The 17,018-nt window shown below is 30.5% G+C and overlaps 1 non-coding gene across 1 annotated transcript; it reads right to left on the bottom strand.

The window, feature by feature from the left end:
• Positions 1-15,912: 15,912 nt before the first annotated feature.
• Positions 15,913-16,014, bottom strand: LOC125202930 (U6 spliceosomal RNA). Its single transcript, XR_007173260.1, has one exon. It is a non-coding gene; the product is annotated as a U6 spliceosomal RNA (small nuclear RNA).
• Between the last annotated feature and the right edge of the window lie 1,004 nt (positions 16,015-17,018).

Here is a 17,018-nt window from a genome sequence, read left to right as displayed (position 1 = left end):
ACTCACATTTTATTATAAAACTAATACTTTAAAAGTAGGACCCACATCCCACCAACTTTTTCAACTCACTTTCCATTAGATTTCTTAAAACCCGTGTCGGGTCAAAGTGTCCCAAATTATCTAGAACGGAGGAAGTATATAATATTATAATTTTGTTGGTATTTTATGTAAAATAGAGTGTAAAGCCCCTATCAAAATAAAAAATATAGGAAAATTATCATCTCATACAAAATTAGAATATTTAGGCCCTACTACAACAAGATACAAGGTGAATGAAAGAAAGTGGGACACTGGATCTCATATGGGTCCAATTACCCACGTGATTTCCATTCAAATTGATACCATAATAGAAATTCATGGGTTTCATCCTAAAACCAATTGGTGATAGGAGAAGAGTCCATGAGATTTATATACAAGTTTCAATTTTCTCTTGACACCGATGTGAGACAGTTATATGTTATATTTTTAGTTTCAATTGCCAACGCTTTTATCTCTATCGAATTAATCCAATCAAATACTACAAAATTTATCATTTTCTTTACATGTAAGTCTTGGTCTTTCTTTAAAAAAAACTTGCTCTAAATTTCTAGAATTGACTATACAATATAGTAAGTTTCTCACGTCTAGTTCAATATTAGGTACCACCAACCAACGTTATACATATTTATTATAGACTCAGTTCATACTCAGTATCGAATTAGGGAAGTTAATTTTATTTATAAATAACGTAATTAGTGTTTAATATTATGTGTTCATATGTAACAACCTAATTAAATGTTTTCACAAAGAGAAGACTAATAAGTATAATAAGTAAAAGTGAGTAGTTGAAAATTCCTATATATAGAGAAGTGAGAGGTGGATGTAGAAATCACACAAGAAAACCATGGCTTCCCTTCAATCTTCTTTATGCATGCTGCTCACCACCAACCACAAAACCCCCAAGACCTCCTCCGCCAGCGCAAGGCGCTTCCACGTCTCCTGCGGTGTAGACCGCAGAAACATGGGAGGTCTCAAAGCCCTGGCTGATCCAGACATAAAGAGCTGCGCCAAGCCTCCAGACGAGAACTGCGCCATAAAAGACTACGAGAGGATCTTGGGGGATATGATCAACGATCTCACCTTCGCCTTGCCCTTCTCGATCTTCAACGACCCCCTCTACGAAACCAGCTGCAATGGATTTAGCAAAACCGAGGATTTCATTGGGAAGTTTTACATGATGGGGAACCCTCCTCCACCGGGGGACGGGGGCGGTCGTTCCCCGGGCAATGGGGAAAGACCAATTAAGCGTAAATATGCGATCACAGATGAATATGGCAACGCGGTGGTCGTCATCACCTTGAGACTGTTCCCTGGTAGACTCAAAAACATTTTGGTTGACAGAACCAAGGATATATTTTGTAAATTTTTTGGGCTTCGTATTAAAAGGGAAAAATAATTTGCTGTTTTCAGGCTAATCTGCCTCTGTTATATTTGTATTGCAACATTAATTGCAACGTTAATTGCACGATCATCCCCTTTTAAAATGGATATCCTCAAATATATATAATCTCAAATATTGTCAAATTATTTAGATCGAAAAGTCATAAAAGAACAAATCAAGAAAAAGCAACGTAGATATTAAGAGCGATTGCGTTATTTATCTGGCCGTATTTTGTACTATTCCATAAATCCAAAACTTTGTAGTTAGGAGAGAGGAGAAGGAAGGCCCACGAATTAAAATCATATAACAACCTAATTCAATCAAATACTAAACTTATCATTTTCTTTACATGTAAGTCTTGGTCATTCTTTCAAAAAAACACTTCTAGAATTGACTATACAATATACTCTCTACCGCGAATAGGAGTCCCGGTTCACGTTTATTATAAATGGTATATATGTACTACATTCCACTAACTCATTTCACCCACATTTAATTTAAAACTAATATATAAGTGGGACTTACTCCCTCCGTCCCGCTTTAGCAGTCTCATTGGCTTTTCTGCCATCTTTTTGTAAAAATGATAAAAAATCGTTAAAAATGAGAAATGGTAAATTAAGAGAGAAAATAATATAAAGAAGAGTCTTATCTACATTATTGTCTCTATTACTTTACCATTTCTCCACTTTAACTATTTTTTATCATTTTTACAAAAAGATGGCAGAAAAGTCAACGGGACTGCTAAAGCGGGACGGAGGGAGTATATACCACTAACTTTTTCGCACCACTTTTCTCAACATTTCTTAAAACTTGCATCGAAAAGAAATGAGACTCTTATTCACGGACGGGGGAGTAGTGAATATCTCACGTCTAATTCAATATTTAATTATTTAACTACCCACCCCAACCAGCGTTATATACATTGACGAAGGCACACAGGGGCCTGGGGGCCCATGGGCCCCTCAGCAATTCGTAATATTATACTACTAGTAGTATTCTCCCGTCCCAAAAAATTGACAAATTTATAAATGACACGAGTTTTAATGTGTATTTAATAAATTTTCAATTTCCAGTTATAGTAAATGAATTTATTGCTATTATATATAATAGCATACATATTAAGTTGTGACACTAATAATTAATTAGATTTTAATTGATTATAGATTTAATTCAGCAATTAGAGTTATCCACTGATTTTATAGTTAATTAAATAATTTGAATTCAAATTTGATTGAAACTCAGTTGAATATTAGAATTCTCCGTCAAATTTGAATGATTGATTGAAAATGAAAGATTTCAGTTGACTTTATATTCAGCTTATGACTCTAATTGACATTTGATTAATCTGACCAGTTCAATATTTCAACTGATTTTATATACAACTTGGACAACTGATATTTAATTTCATTAAATTTGTATCAATCTACTGTAGACGTAGTAGATCATTTCGCTTCATATATTTGCGTTCATAATTTAATCCAAATAAGTTAATTTTATTAGCTTTCTATAATTTTATTTATCTATCGTATTTCAAAATTTAATTTATGGAGTACTTAATAAATATTTCCAATTGATCATAGATTAAATTAAGAAATACAGAGAATTTAAGAACAGGAATTAAAAAGAAAATAACTACAATTACATAGTCCGTGACACTTCTACGGTAAAAAAAAAAAAAAAAAACTATCACATTTTATAATTTAGATAAAAAATAAAGCAATAAGTGTTACCCTCTTCGCCTTGTCCAAAACTTATTCTTATCACAATTAAAAGCTACATCAAATGGGTCACACCACCAGTTTGTCGATGAGATGTAGCCAATTTCTAGAAATTATGAGAAATTGTTCCCTAGAGTATATAAGGTCAGATTAAAATAAAAAGTCTAAGATATATCCAATATATAGAAAATCTAAAAATCTCCGTAGTTCAACTCTCTTGATACGATTCTGGAAGAATCAAGAAAACGATAAAATTACAAAAATTCTAATATAAGGCTCGGTAAATATCTTTGGAAAGTTAATAGTAATGTGATTGTGTGACTCCAAACTTCCCACACATTAACTTGCTTACAAATTTTTTGTGATTTTGGTACTATTTCTTATTTCTGATTACCTAAATGCTCTAAATTACTTGCTTTCAGTTTTTTTACTACCAAAAAATAACGAAAGTGCACACTATTAGGGTATTTGCTAAAATATGACATTTATCGAGCACCAGTGTATTAATTCGGTAACATCATAATATTTTGTCCTTCTTTGATTGAATTATTTTGCTTGCTAAGTGCTCGCTAATATGCTTGATAACGAATAGTGTTGCTAACTATGTATTTCACATTATTTCAGTTAAGTCGCAGCTTATACATATCGAATCAAATGTGCAATTCATGTTAAATATCAAAGAGTCTTTGTAATACTCTTTAATTATTTAAGCATAGCAAAGATCCAAAAATAATACTTCATCCGTCCCATAAAAATATGTGCAATTTCCATTTTCATCCAACCCACAAAAATATGTGCATTCAATTTTTGAAAAGTTTTATCAATTTAATAATATAGGTCCACTATCCTCTGACACTTCTTTAACTACCATTTTCCTGCACACTCTTACTTTACTAATTTTATCTTATTTTCAGTGCAATACTTATTGCCCATATTTTTATGGTACGTAGGGAGTAACAACTATAAAATCTTAACCAATCTAGGGACTATAATAATCCTTAAAACATAGGATGAAATTCTCCCCCTCCCCTGTATAATGATTATGAAATAAAAAAAGGAATGATTAGTTAGTTCTTTAATTATATTCAATTCTAGATTGTTCAATAACTATGGTCTAATCAATCCAATAATTTCCTAAGTATCATGAAAACTCATATAGTGGACGCATATGTTAGTGAACTACAACTTTTTAGTGAACTACACCTTTTTAGTGAACTACTTTAGTTGCATCATTTTGCAAATATATGAAGACTAGTGCGATGATTTTTAATCTCTTTTTTCCTTTTCTCCTCTATTAACCAGTTGGCCACATGCTCTGAAAATGTACGTCCTTTTAGATGTGTCTCTCAAATCAAAATTATATACGCCACTTAAATAACTTAGCCTCATAAACAATTGAATATCTTGGGTTCATGTCAAATACTCTCTTTCCACTATTTATATATAGATCTGTTTTTCAAAATGAATTTTAATAAATTACTATCTCTATTCATACAAAATTATCTTAGTAATGAATGACACTTAAGTTATAATACTATAAAATTAATAAAGCATAAGAGACATAAATAAAAAAAAAAGTTAAAATATAATAAGTGGAAAACGAGTCTCATCTCAGTAGATAGAAAGAATTTATCAAAATGAATATATAAGTCAAATTTTTTTTTTTATAAATGAAGATAGTAATTAACTTTATTCTAAAAATTAGACGATAAAAGTTAGTCTAATAAAATCCGATTTTTATATAGTATTACTCCCTCCATCTCATTATAATAGAAACATTTCATTTTGAGCATTCGTTTTATAAAAATGATCTACTAATAAGTATTTAAAATGAAGATAGAGTAAAGTAAGATAAATAATAATGTAAAGAAACTAGTATTCAGACTGAAAACACTTTTATAGTATGGATGGGATATTACATGATTGTTAAATTAGGATATATTTTTCGGGCTAAAAGTATGATAATGTATGGATAATGTTTTTCATAGTGTTGTTTTATAGACAGATAATTTTTGGGATTAATACAAGAACCCGAAAAGCTAAAGAGAAAATGAACCCAAAACTTGAAATACAAGAACATGAACCCAGAAATTAAAATACCAGAATTTGAACCCAAAATTTCAAGCAAATATCATCTTCATCATGAATTTCAACCCAGAATTTCGACCCAATAAAATCGATAAAGAATCCATCAAAAAGATAGATACAAGACCAAAATTTACGAGCGAGAATCATAACAAAATCGAAAAAAAAATTGTTTCAAAGGAGGCTCGGATCTGTAAATTCATCTTCATAGCTACACATTTTTCTGAATCCATCTGTGAGAGTTTGGAGAAAATGGAGGGGTATGATGGAAATCCGTTTGTGAGAGAGAAGACTCAGATTTCATTTTAGGAAAGTATAACTGCCGATTTTCCAAACTCGTCGACAGCCACCAGTACAGCTAGGTCACGAACGACGGCGGCCATGGAGCCGGCGACGGTGGGGAGAGGCGTGAATGCGAGTAGAGAGGGGTGCTCGAGAGAGAGTGGATGGTAGTGGCAGCCATGGCACAATGAGTGGTCATCAATGTGCACCTCAAACAGTAAATAAAGGGGTTTGGAAATTGAGCGTTCAATTCAGCGGAGAGTGGGAGTTTGGAAAAATGAAGGGGTCGAGGGAAATCCACCTCAAACAGTAAATAAACCTTGCAATTTTTGGTGGATAAGTACACCCAGCTAAATAGTGAAAAGGCGCACTGTTCACGCGGGCCTGGACAGGCCGCCGACTTTTTTTCGGGCCGCAGCTTTATTTTATCCAGGCTATAAAACAATGGAATAGCCCTGATTATAAACCGTTTCCATGTTTATCCTGTCTATAAAACGCGTCCTACTACAGGGAGTATTATTCTTACTGGTAATGATTTAGTAAAGTATGTCAAAAAATAAAATAGTGAAAAAATCTTTAAATCTTGTAGGTCTTAAATTGATAAAATCATAAAATAGAGAAAAACATTTCATTTCAATGGGACAAAGAGTATATTTTATAGACAAAAGGGGTATTGTCCTATGTATTTGGGTTTAGGGCATTTTCCTGTATATACCTGCTTTGTGGAACACACTATGATTTTGAATGGCTAAATTAAAAATGAAACTAATCGTTAATGGATAAACATAAAAAAGACAGCTTAGAAAATCCGCTACGCGGATCCAGTCCAACAAAACGACACGTCTCCAGTTATGAAGAATATCCCAGTTTATTTCTCCGCCGTTCGTAAATAAGAGTCTCTTTTTGGCATTTTAGTCTTTCCATAAATATGTGTTTCAATTAACTATTTCTATAATTTGTAAAAGGTCTATATTTCACTAACTATCTTTCAACTATTTTTTCTTAACATTTTTAAAACTCGTATTAAAAGGAAATAAGACTCCTCCTATTCGCAGACGAAAGGAGCACGTAACAATGCGATTCAACTAAAGCATTTTTCAAAATAAAAATTATTATTCGTACTTTGTTTCTAATAAAAATATAGAAGTATCCAGAATCTCATTCGTCGAGTCATTTCGATTTTAATTTACCCTTTTTAAGCTATTATAATACTCTTAATTATTCTATTTGTCGAGTCATTTTTCACTTTTATCGTGAGTAGGCTTCATATTCTACCAGCGTATTTCACTCATATTTTTACTGACTCATTAATCCACTCAGTACTCATATTTCACTGACTTATTTAATTGATTTATTTTTATATTTTTTGAAATTCGTGCCATAATTAAATAGGACTTCTATTGCGGGATGGACGGAGTAATTGTTATTTCGATGTGAGTTTATTCTTTCATCTCCTTCCCCTTTCCCTTCCTCCCCTGCATCTGCTCCTTCTCCTCCCTTCACAGCTGCCACTGCCACTGCCACTCCCACCTGTGCCGTCACCGCCACTGCCACTGCCTCCGCCTCCTGCACTTCGGTTGGAGCGCATTTTCGCTCACCGTGCGCGCGCGCAGGAGAGTACCTCTCTAGATTTGTTGTGAACATTCCAACTACCTAATTAGAGATTTTGGTTTTAATTGGGTTTCATAATTGAATATTCAAATTTTCGGTTTCGGATTTTGGTGACAACTCCTAATCAGTTCATGTTTATTGTAATTCGATTTTTTTTCTTGGCTACTTTCTATTCCGATCTCTTATTCGATTTTTTTTTCTCCGGCCACTATTCAAATAAATATTTTAAAAATTATTTAACTCTATAAAAATATGAAAAAAGTAAGTAGAGCGTGGGATATTCACTTTATCTTACTTTATTTTCTACCATTGACATGCATACTCCCTTCGTTCCCAAAGATTATGAAAGTGTAGCATAAGTTTTACTTTTTCCGTCTCCAAAAAATATGAACTTTGGATTCGACATAAATTTTAATGCAAAATTGATAACGTCGATAGACATAGAAAGAAAACGTAATTAAAGTAATTTTAGTTGGAAATGGGTCTCACCTCATCAGAGATAAATGAGTTTTTAAAATTGGAAAGTGCATATTCTTGTGAGAGGGACTAAAAGGAAAAAATACATATTTTTGTGATACAAAGTGAGTAATACATAAGAAAAAAAATAAGAGAGAAGGAAAGAATAGTTGAAATAATGTTAGTTGTGAGTGGAGTCTATACTATTGTAATGTTATAAGTTGGTATTGATAATGATATAAGTTGTAAACAAAATAATGCGTAGAGGTAATATGTTTGAATTTTTCAAAACTAGAAAGAAAGTATATATTTTTTAAGGACAGACGGAAAAAGAAATACTCTCTTCATCCCACGTTACTTGAGGCGTTTTTTTTCGGCACGGGATTTAAGAAAGACGAGGAAATAAGTAATAGAAATACGAGAGAGTAAAGTAAAAGAAAGAATAAAATAGGTGAGATAATATGTTTTATTTTTAGCTTAAAAGAGAAACGACTCAAGTAACGTGTGACAACCTAAAAAGCAATGCGACTTAAGTAATTTGGAAAAAAGGGAGTATTAAATTATATCCTTTAGGAATGGAAGAATTAATTAATTTGCATAAAATCTCGGGTAAACTAAAAAAAATATTCAGTCATTTTCTCGACGGAGGAAGTAGAAGTTTTAAAATGGATTATATGTAAAAAGTTTGCATACTAGAAGTGGAAAAATAGGAAATAGAGTTTAAATAGTGGATCATTTAATATGATAAAAATATTTTTTAAATGGTGGATGAAGTATTGTAACTATTGTCTTATTTAATGAATTAAAAAAATTTCGTATTCTGTTTTCGTTTCTAATTGTTTCACGAGTAAATTGAAAGCTAATTTATCGTATGAAAGTAATACGATAAGATGAGAAAGCATTTTGTTCGCCTATAACTGGATTAGCCCATTTACAAGAGCCCACATAGCAATACTGCAAATAACCCATTTAAATTGTCACGTGAATCATCTATAATAATTCAAACACCGTATTGCTTATTTTGGCCCATTATATTTATAAGTGAATTTGATTCATAACTATTTATAATACATACAATGTTTGGTTATTAAACAATCATATGAAATTCTTTTGTAACGAACTAGTCCTTTCCTTGTGCCTCACAAGTGATAAATTACATTTTGGGTTGTTCCAGTGATCAATTTCTTTTTAACAAAAAAAAATAAAACTTTAACTCTCTCTGACCATAATCTCTTCATTTTTTTTACTCCCTCCATTTCATTAAAGATGATTCATTTTCCTTTTTAGTTTATCCCACTCAAGATGACTCATTACTAAAAATGAAACACCTTTTTATCTCTACATTATTCTCTTTCTCTTACTTTACTCTTTTCACTCACGCACAAAATAAAGCTACATGAAATCCTGTGCCGTCCAAGAAAGAGGTCATCTTCCTTGGGACGAAGGGATTACTTTTTTCACTCTTATATTTTATTCTATCCACTTTAACTTAATATATATTTCAATTTTTAAATTTTGTGTTCAAAAAAAATTCAATCACTTGTGGTGGAACAAATAGAATAGTACCTTATAATTATGATATAGTAATATGTACCATGTATCTTCCCTATACCTCAATAGACATAATTTTGACCTGATGAACCATTTCAGGCGTTATAATTTGAATATTACTTATAATAATAGTTAAATGAATTATGTATACATAGATACTTTAGAAGAAAAACACATTGATAAACTTAGGGGTGGGGAAAAATACTGAAAAAATGATATATCGCTCGTATCGTATTGAAAAATATCGAAAAATTATCGAATTTTTGGTATATCGTAATTTCCGATACGATACGGTATCGTATCGTAAGTTTCCGATACGATAACGATATGAATTTCCTTATATCGCGATATATCGTTTTATATCGAATATATCGAAACATATTGAAATTCAATACATATTGAAGTTTAAAATTATAAATATTTATAAATCCATTTAATTCATTCATATATTTAGAAAATATATATATATGAAACCCTAATAAGAACACTATTTATTTTATTGTGTTGAATTTTTATTAATTTTTGTGTTATTTTTCAGTTTTGAAATTATATTTTTCGATATATAGGTATTCGATACGATAACGATATTTCGATATATCGTATCGATCTTATGATATATCGAAATATTGATACGATAACGATATTGATATTATCCATATCGAAAGTTCAATATATCGAAAGTCGATATATCGAAACTTTCGATACGATAACGATATGAAATTCTTTCATATCGATATTTTCGATACGAAACACGATACAACGTTTTCGATACGATATATCGTATCGACCCACCCCTAGATAAACTAGTGCATTGTCACTTGTATTTTAATGTTATTAATTCAATCCAAAAAGATTGTAACTGAACATCCTCTTTGAAAGCCCAAAAAATGGTATTAAAAGGGATTATTTATACATTGACGATTAATTAGACACTTTATTAAAATGTATGTGTAATTATGTTAATTAAGAACTAATGGCAACCATGCAACAAAAAGAGAGGAAAATATATTCTTGCAGTACGTATTGCCGTCAAACAACTAAGATATATTCTCTCCGTATCAAATTACTTTGCTTCATTTTTTTAGCAAAAATTTTTATTCTTTCTCTTATTGTATTTTCTCCTTCTCTTCATTTATTCACTTTCATTATACTTTATTCTCTTTCAACTGAATCTTTTAAATATTATGTTAATTAATGATTATTTTCGAGCTCCTTATCGGATATCATAAACTCAGACTCATCCAAGATGCATGTATACAACATTAGTACTTTTAGCAAATCAAGCCCAAATTACCAATGCGTATATATTGAGTTACGAATATTCTCCTCATGATTATAAAACTACTTGTCAATTATATAATTTACACATGAACAAAAATGAGTCAAGTATAGTTTTTGGTATAAACTTTATGAATCCTAGCAATTAGATAATGTTTATTCATATTTCATGTCAAATAGTAGTACATATATTATTTTATACAATTGTTTTCTTGTAAATAAGCTTGCAAATTGTGATAACCAGGAATTCCAATGAAGTTCATTTGGATATTATTGTCGGTGATTATGCATCTAGCGATTCTCTCACAATGTGCGAGACATCCATTCTATGCACCTTCTCCTCCGACGGAGCCAGTGTTTCGACCGCAATCGGAGCCACTGGCTAAGCCAAGCCCACCATCTTGTAAACCAAGATGCATGCAAGTAGTCACTCGGTGACCATGTGATGCGGTCATGTCTATGCAGACTACCCTCAAATCGAAAATCATGGATCCGCCACTGCTCAGACCTGAATATGATTTCTTATTTTCTTTTCTATTCTTTGCTTTATTTAATAGAGTCTGAGTGTAACTATAAGCTCGCGCTCATTTAATTTTTGGATTTTCTTTGCTGGTTTTTTCCCGGATTGCAAAAGGTAGTCGAACTTCATAGGGTCCATAAATAGACATATAAATATGTATTCATGTCTAGAGTTATTGTGATACGGGGGGGTGAGTAACGGGCCCACAACCAAGCCCAGTCCTACTGAACGTTACCAGGATTATGTTCACCGAATAGTTCATCTTTTGTTATTTATGGAGTATTATTTAATGTAATAAGTAGAGAGTCGAGCATTATTACAAGCTTCTTTCTGTGTTTTCTTTTGGTTCTTTTCCGGATAAAAAAAGATAGTCGAATCAACCTTAGAGTTATGTTATTCATTATTTAAGTTAATGTTATCGGGTCGAGCATAATATAAGCTTATTTTCAAAGTGTTCTTTTCCTGGATCGTAAAAGGAGATTTTTGGTTTTCTATTTATTCATTCTCGAATCGTAAAATGAGAATTGAATCTCACAGGTTTAGGTAACTTTTAGAAAATAAAAAATGGGTTACGTCAATATCTTTGTAGTTCAACATTTTCACGAATAGTAATTCATGCATGAGTTTGAAGAGAAAAATTCGTGAATCTTTCTTTCCTAAATTCACGAATTTATATCACAAATTAGATCACTAATGAATTCACATTTTCTTTCCTAAATTCACGAATTTATATAACAAATTCAATCTCTAATGAATTCACATATAGACTTATTACAATAGAGTAATAACTAATAAGGTCTTCCAAATACATAAAGAGGTTTATTTATGAGACAAATGAAAAAATTTAAAATTTTATAAGTAATTTATATATTAGTCAAATTTAGAAAGGTATGAAATAGTTCAGATATTGATCAAATTTTATGATTTCATTGACACTTGGCCATTTCTAAATAATCATAAATCATTCTTAGCATTTTATTTTCATTCAACCATCTTGATCAAATCGACAAATATTATCTATAAAATCATGAAATTTGTTTATTTTCTTTCTTTTGGACAATATTTTTGGTTATTAATTAGTAATGCACCTAGTGATCTCTCACAATGCATGAGACAATATCCATTATGATACCTAATCACTCTCGAGTCTCGAGAATACAGAACATATGTGAGAACGAGACCAAACGATATATCCCAATTAATAATTGTAGCATTAAATTAAAGCACAAAGACATCTATCCTCTATTCTAATATAAAGTGAAAGTTTGGTAAAAAGACATTTTTATCCTTTTTAGAGGAAAAATCTAAAACTATTTTATTTACCCTTTTGGTCATTTTAAAAAAATGGCAACTATTGGACAAAAAAGAAACAAATATTATTGGACGAAAAAATGGTCTAATGAAACAGTGGATTCTCAAACAAGATAAAACACCTATACATACACACACCTTAAATTGAATCTGCATTCTTATTGATTGATTTACTGAGAATTATTTTTTATTGCAGCATAGCATGAATCTTGGAATCCGGCGACAGCTCCGATGATGGGTGACGAAGGCGGCATGGCTGATGGAGGCAGGGCAGTGGCGGCGACTGAATACGAGAAAGTGAGCCGCCACCTTCAAAGATCCGATCTTTACCGACAACGGCGGCAGCAAGATAGTGGAGGCGTGAAACGAGCGGCAGGGCAGTCGGGTGAGGCGACGTCAATGGCGAGTAAAGCAGAGCAGCGCCGCGAGGGAGGAAGGCGTGACGGAGGAAGGAGAGAGCTTCGAGAAAGAGTGAGAGAGAAAGGAGGAGGACGCCGGAGGAAGGGTGGCGGCGGCGATGCCGACTGAGAGAGAAAGGGGAGATGGGAAGAGGGAGGCGCCGCATTTTTGTGTAGGGTTTGTAGGAAATTTTATTTAATGTAGTATACTTTTATTTAGGTTTATTTGTGTTGAAATTTTAGTTTCTGGAATGTATTATTTGGGCTTATTTGTGCTGGATTTTATGATTTTGAAAAAATTTATAAAAATGTAATTTAAATTGGATTTTATATCTAATTACATGTAATAAGTGATGTTAGGGTTTTGAGTCAAGGACTTGGCTTGGGCTTGGGCTGGAGAAAATTTCAAATTAGAAAAATCAAATTAAATATTCCATTCAATTAGGAGTACTTATTTATGCACCAATTAGGAGTACTCTTTTACGGAAGAGACAATGACAAAAACAAATTAGGAAAATCAAATCAAATCAATTATTCTTATATTATTGCAAGTTTTGTGGATATAGCCTATGACATAACTATTTTTTAGATTGAGACTATTTTACTAACATTAATAATACCATGAAATATGCACTATTTTGTTTCCATCATCAATATATCAAGATGTACACGTATTACTTTGTTTGTTTCCAAAAAATAAGATCATATTCCATAATTTTAGGAATTGTATAATACTGTGAAAATAATTGGATGGGACTCCTACTTACATTTTAAAATATTTTATTGTAAAATATTTTATTGTATCATATACTGTCAACTAATTGAGATTTAAAATTAAGAATATAAATAATCATAAACTCATTTTTATTAATATTATCTATATTTAATGAGTTAGGAAGAAAATATTAAAATAGCTTTAAAATTTTAACAACATACGGTTATATGATCTGAGTTGTAACACTAAAAAAATTAAGAATTTAAAGAAATTAAAATTATGAAAATTTTAAAATCAAAACCGCAAATTCAACATGTATTAATACTCCATATCATATACTATCAATTTTATGTGATATAATTTAAGGTTTTATTCTATTTTTATTTGTTTAATTCTAAATAATTATAATCTAACAATAATTTAAATTAACTAAATACACTATGTATTATTAAAATTAAGAAAAACATAATATCATAATCTAATTTTGTTTGAAGGGGCTTTACACTTTTGAATCACTACTTTGTTTGGATTTTGTGCAAAAGTTCTTAAAGAAGCTATATAATTGATGTAACTTTTGGACTTTTTTTATTAACTTTGATTGAACTTTTGTTTTGTATAATGAAAAATTTATTTTTTCATCATATATATATATATATATATAGAAGAACCCAAAATAATTATATTCAACTACTTTTTGTAAACATTTTCTGTCTTTTGCTTTGTCTCTATTTATACTTCATGTAGTCGTCTAACATCTAACCATATTAATTAGTTTTGATGGTACTACTAAATTACATATACATTAACGTCTATCAAATATAATAGATTAATAGAAGATATGATAATATAGTCGCTCGGTTTATTTCAATTTTTCAAGTACATAAGGAAATGTAAATCGATTGCATCATTCTAATAAATTAATGAGAGTATATCTATTCTTTTTAATACACTAAATATTCCTTTCAAACGCTGTGCCAAAAAATTTTTCCCCGACTACGAGGGAACGAAAAGAGTATTATATAAATAGTATTAATTTTTTATATTTTATATTTTAGACATTAGATATTGATTTTTTGTTTATAAGCATTGTTTATTTAGAATCTTAAAATGATAGATTTTCAATTGTGTTAAATTGTGTGTTTTTATAAATTCAATTGCGCAATAAAGATACGAAAATTAATTGAATTGTAATTTCATTTATGTTTGTTGCCAATATTCTCTCATATTCTCTCAATAAAGATACGAAAATGTTTGCTACTAATATTCGCTCATATATTCGCTCATATTGTGATATGAAATTTAATTAAATTGTTATTTCATTATAATCTTATAATATGTAAGTGGAGCATAATTTTTTAATCCGAAAATATTATCTATGAGTAAAATTCCACATCATACGCATTCCATATTCTTAGCAAACAAAACAAACTCAAGGAATCTGGAGTAAAATTTGTGGCGTGAAAGAGGTAGAAATAACTAAGAAAGAGAGGCGCCGCTAGGAGGAATTGAAAAGTGCTATTGGGAGGAATTGAAAAATGTCGTTAGACCCTAAAAGTGAATTTGGGCTAAGCTAATATGTTTTGGACCAAAAATAACTAGGATTAAGTAAACCCTACTTCGTATTAATAAATGATAATTTAAAATTTAATTTATGGCCGTGTAGGAATATTGGTTTTAGTAAATTGAAGGTATTAGTTTTAGTAAATTTTAATTATAGTCGCGTAGGAATATTATTTTTAGTAAATTGAAGACATTAGTTTTAGTAAAAAATTTAATTATGGCCATGTAGGTGTATTAGTTTTAAAATTTTAATTATGGCCATGTAGGAGTATTAGTTTTAGCAAATTTTATTATTCACTTAAGATGACACATTTTCCTTTTTAGTTTGTCCCAAATAAAATGACACTTTTATCTTTTTTTAAAACTTTTCTTCTTCAATTAATACACTTAACCACGTTTCTCATTCCAATGAAAATAGTATACAATCATCTACTAAAATATGAAATGGTTCATTGACAAATATCTTTTTGTTGTTGTTTATAATATCTTTAATTGTTTATAATATTACAAATACTTATTTTAATCAGTTTAAATCTGTAAATAATATTTCTATATTTATTTACTCTACATTCTTTATTTTAAGTTAATATATTTTCATTATTTAGAAATCTTTTGCCCTGTGCATATCACATGTGTTAACACTAGTTTAAATGAAAAGGATCCATATTGGGCCTTCACTGAGTGGTCTTCTTTCCAGTAGGCTATATAAGTGGGCTATATTTTATGGGCTTTAGTGGGCTATGTACAGTGTCTTATGATTAAATTTGATAAAGGAAGAAAAGTTTCTTTGAGCTAATATTATAACTACCACGTCCACTATTAACAGGCTTGACAGTCAAATAAATTAAAGGTATAATACAAATTTAATAAAGAGAAAGACAGAGGGAAAAAATAATATTAAATATTATTAATGAAGAATGCAATCTATCCTTATTGAATATAAACTTACTAAAAGTGGATCCAATATGAGTGAAATTAGGGTCCAGAGCTTTTGTCCTAGCGGCAATGAGTTTAGACTATTTTTCTCGATTTATGCGTGTCATCCTTGTGCAGGGGCTATGCTAATCTTCTCTGTATCGTTCCAATTTTACGGATGTCCCCGAAGGGACAGCGGCAATGAGCTTAGACATCAATGTATGAGGTGCCGAGTTCGAACCCTCTTAACCTCAGTTGTAATTTCCTCCTTTCTTAAGAGTTTATATATAATATCCTCCCTCATATAGGAGTTAAATTTTTTAAAAAAAATATAAACTTACTAAAAATAAAATTAAACTAGTTTTCGGAGATTGATTTAAATATTTACTTGTAAATAAGAATAAGAGAAAATAAAGAAGAATGCATGAAGAAAAATAATGTAGAAAATTGATGAAAAATAAAATTACAAAAAAGTACTTGATTCAATTTCATTTTCAGCATCCTCTATATAATGCAGGTTAGCACATTTAGTCAATGGACAAAAATACCTATCAGACAAAATTTTAAAAAGAGAAAAGTATCAAAATTTCAAATGATTATCCTTGTTATATAAGGTTTATGAAATTCGGGTCAAATTCCAATATTTGTTCCACACACTTTACAAAATTTAAATGACAAATCATTAAACCTGAAAATTTCTCAAATATCCCATCATAATTTTGTTGGGAACACATGTAATTTTTTGATGATATCTATAAACAATGACGTAAATGCATATTAATGAGATGATAACGACTAAAGTATATAATTCTAAGTCTAGAAATAGAAAGTTAAAAAGTTAAACGATGTCGAACAAATCAAAATTTGACCAAACTTTGAACTTTACATGCAACTAATCCTAAAAATTCTTGGAAATCACAAATATGCAAACTCTATTATTGAAAGTATTTTTATACAAGTCACTCATTTCTTATCCCCATATACACGATGGTAATTACACTATACCATTCCTTATATGAACCAAACACCAGTGAGTCCGTGACACTAGTACTAAAGGTCATATAGTTTTCACACTATAATTTAGATAAAAAACAAATAAAAAAGGACAATTTTCATGGCCCATTATATTTCTCCTTCCTTCCTTATTTATATAATACAACAACTTATTTCACAACAATTTTCATATCCTCCCCTTCCT

This window comes from Salvia hispanica, chromosome 2, assembly GCF_029641045.1.
Source record: "Salvia hispanica isolate PSC_SH4W2 chromosome 2, Shi_PSC_v1, whole genome shotgun sequence".
In the NCBI taxonomy this organism is placed as follows: domain Eukaryota; kingdom Viridiplantae; phylum Streptophyta; class Magnoliopsida; order Lamiales; family Lamiaceae; genus Salvia; species Salvia hispanica.
The sequence above is the reverse complement of the archived record's forward strand: the minus strand, read 5'-3'. Positions and strand labels throughout refer to the sequence as shown.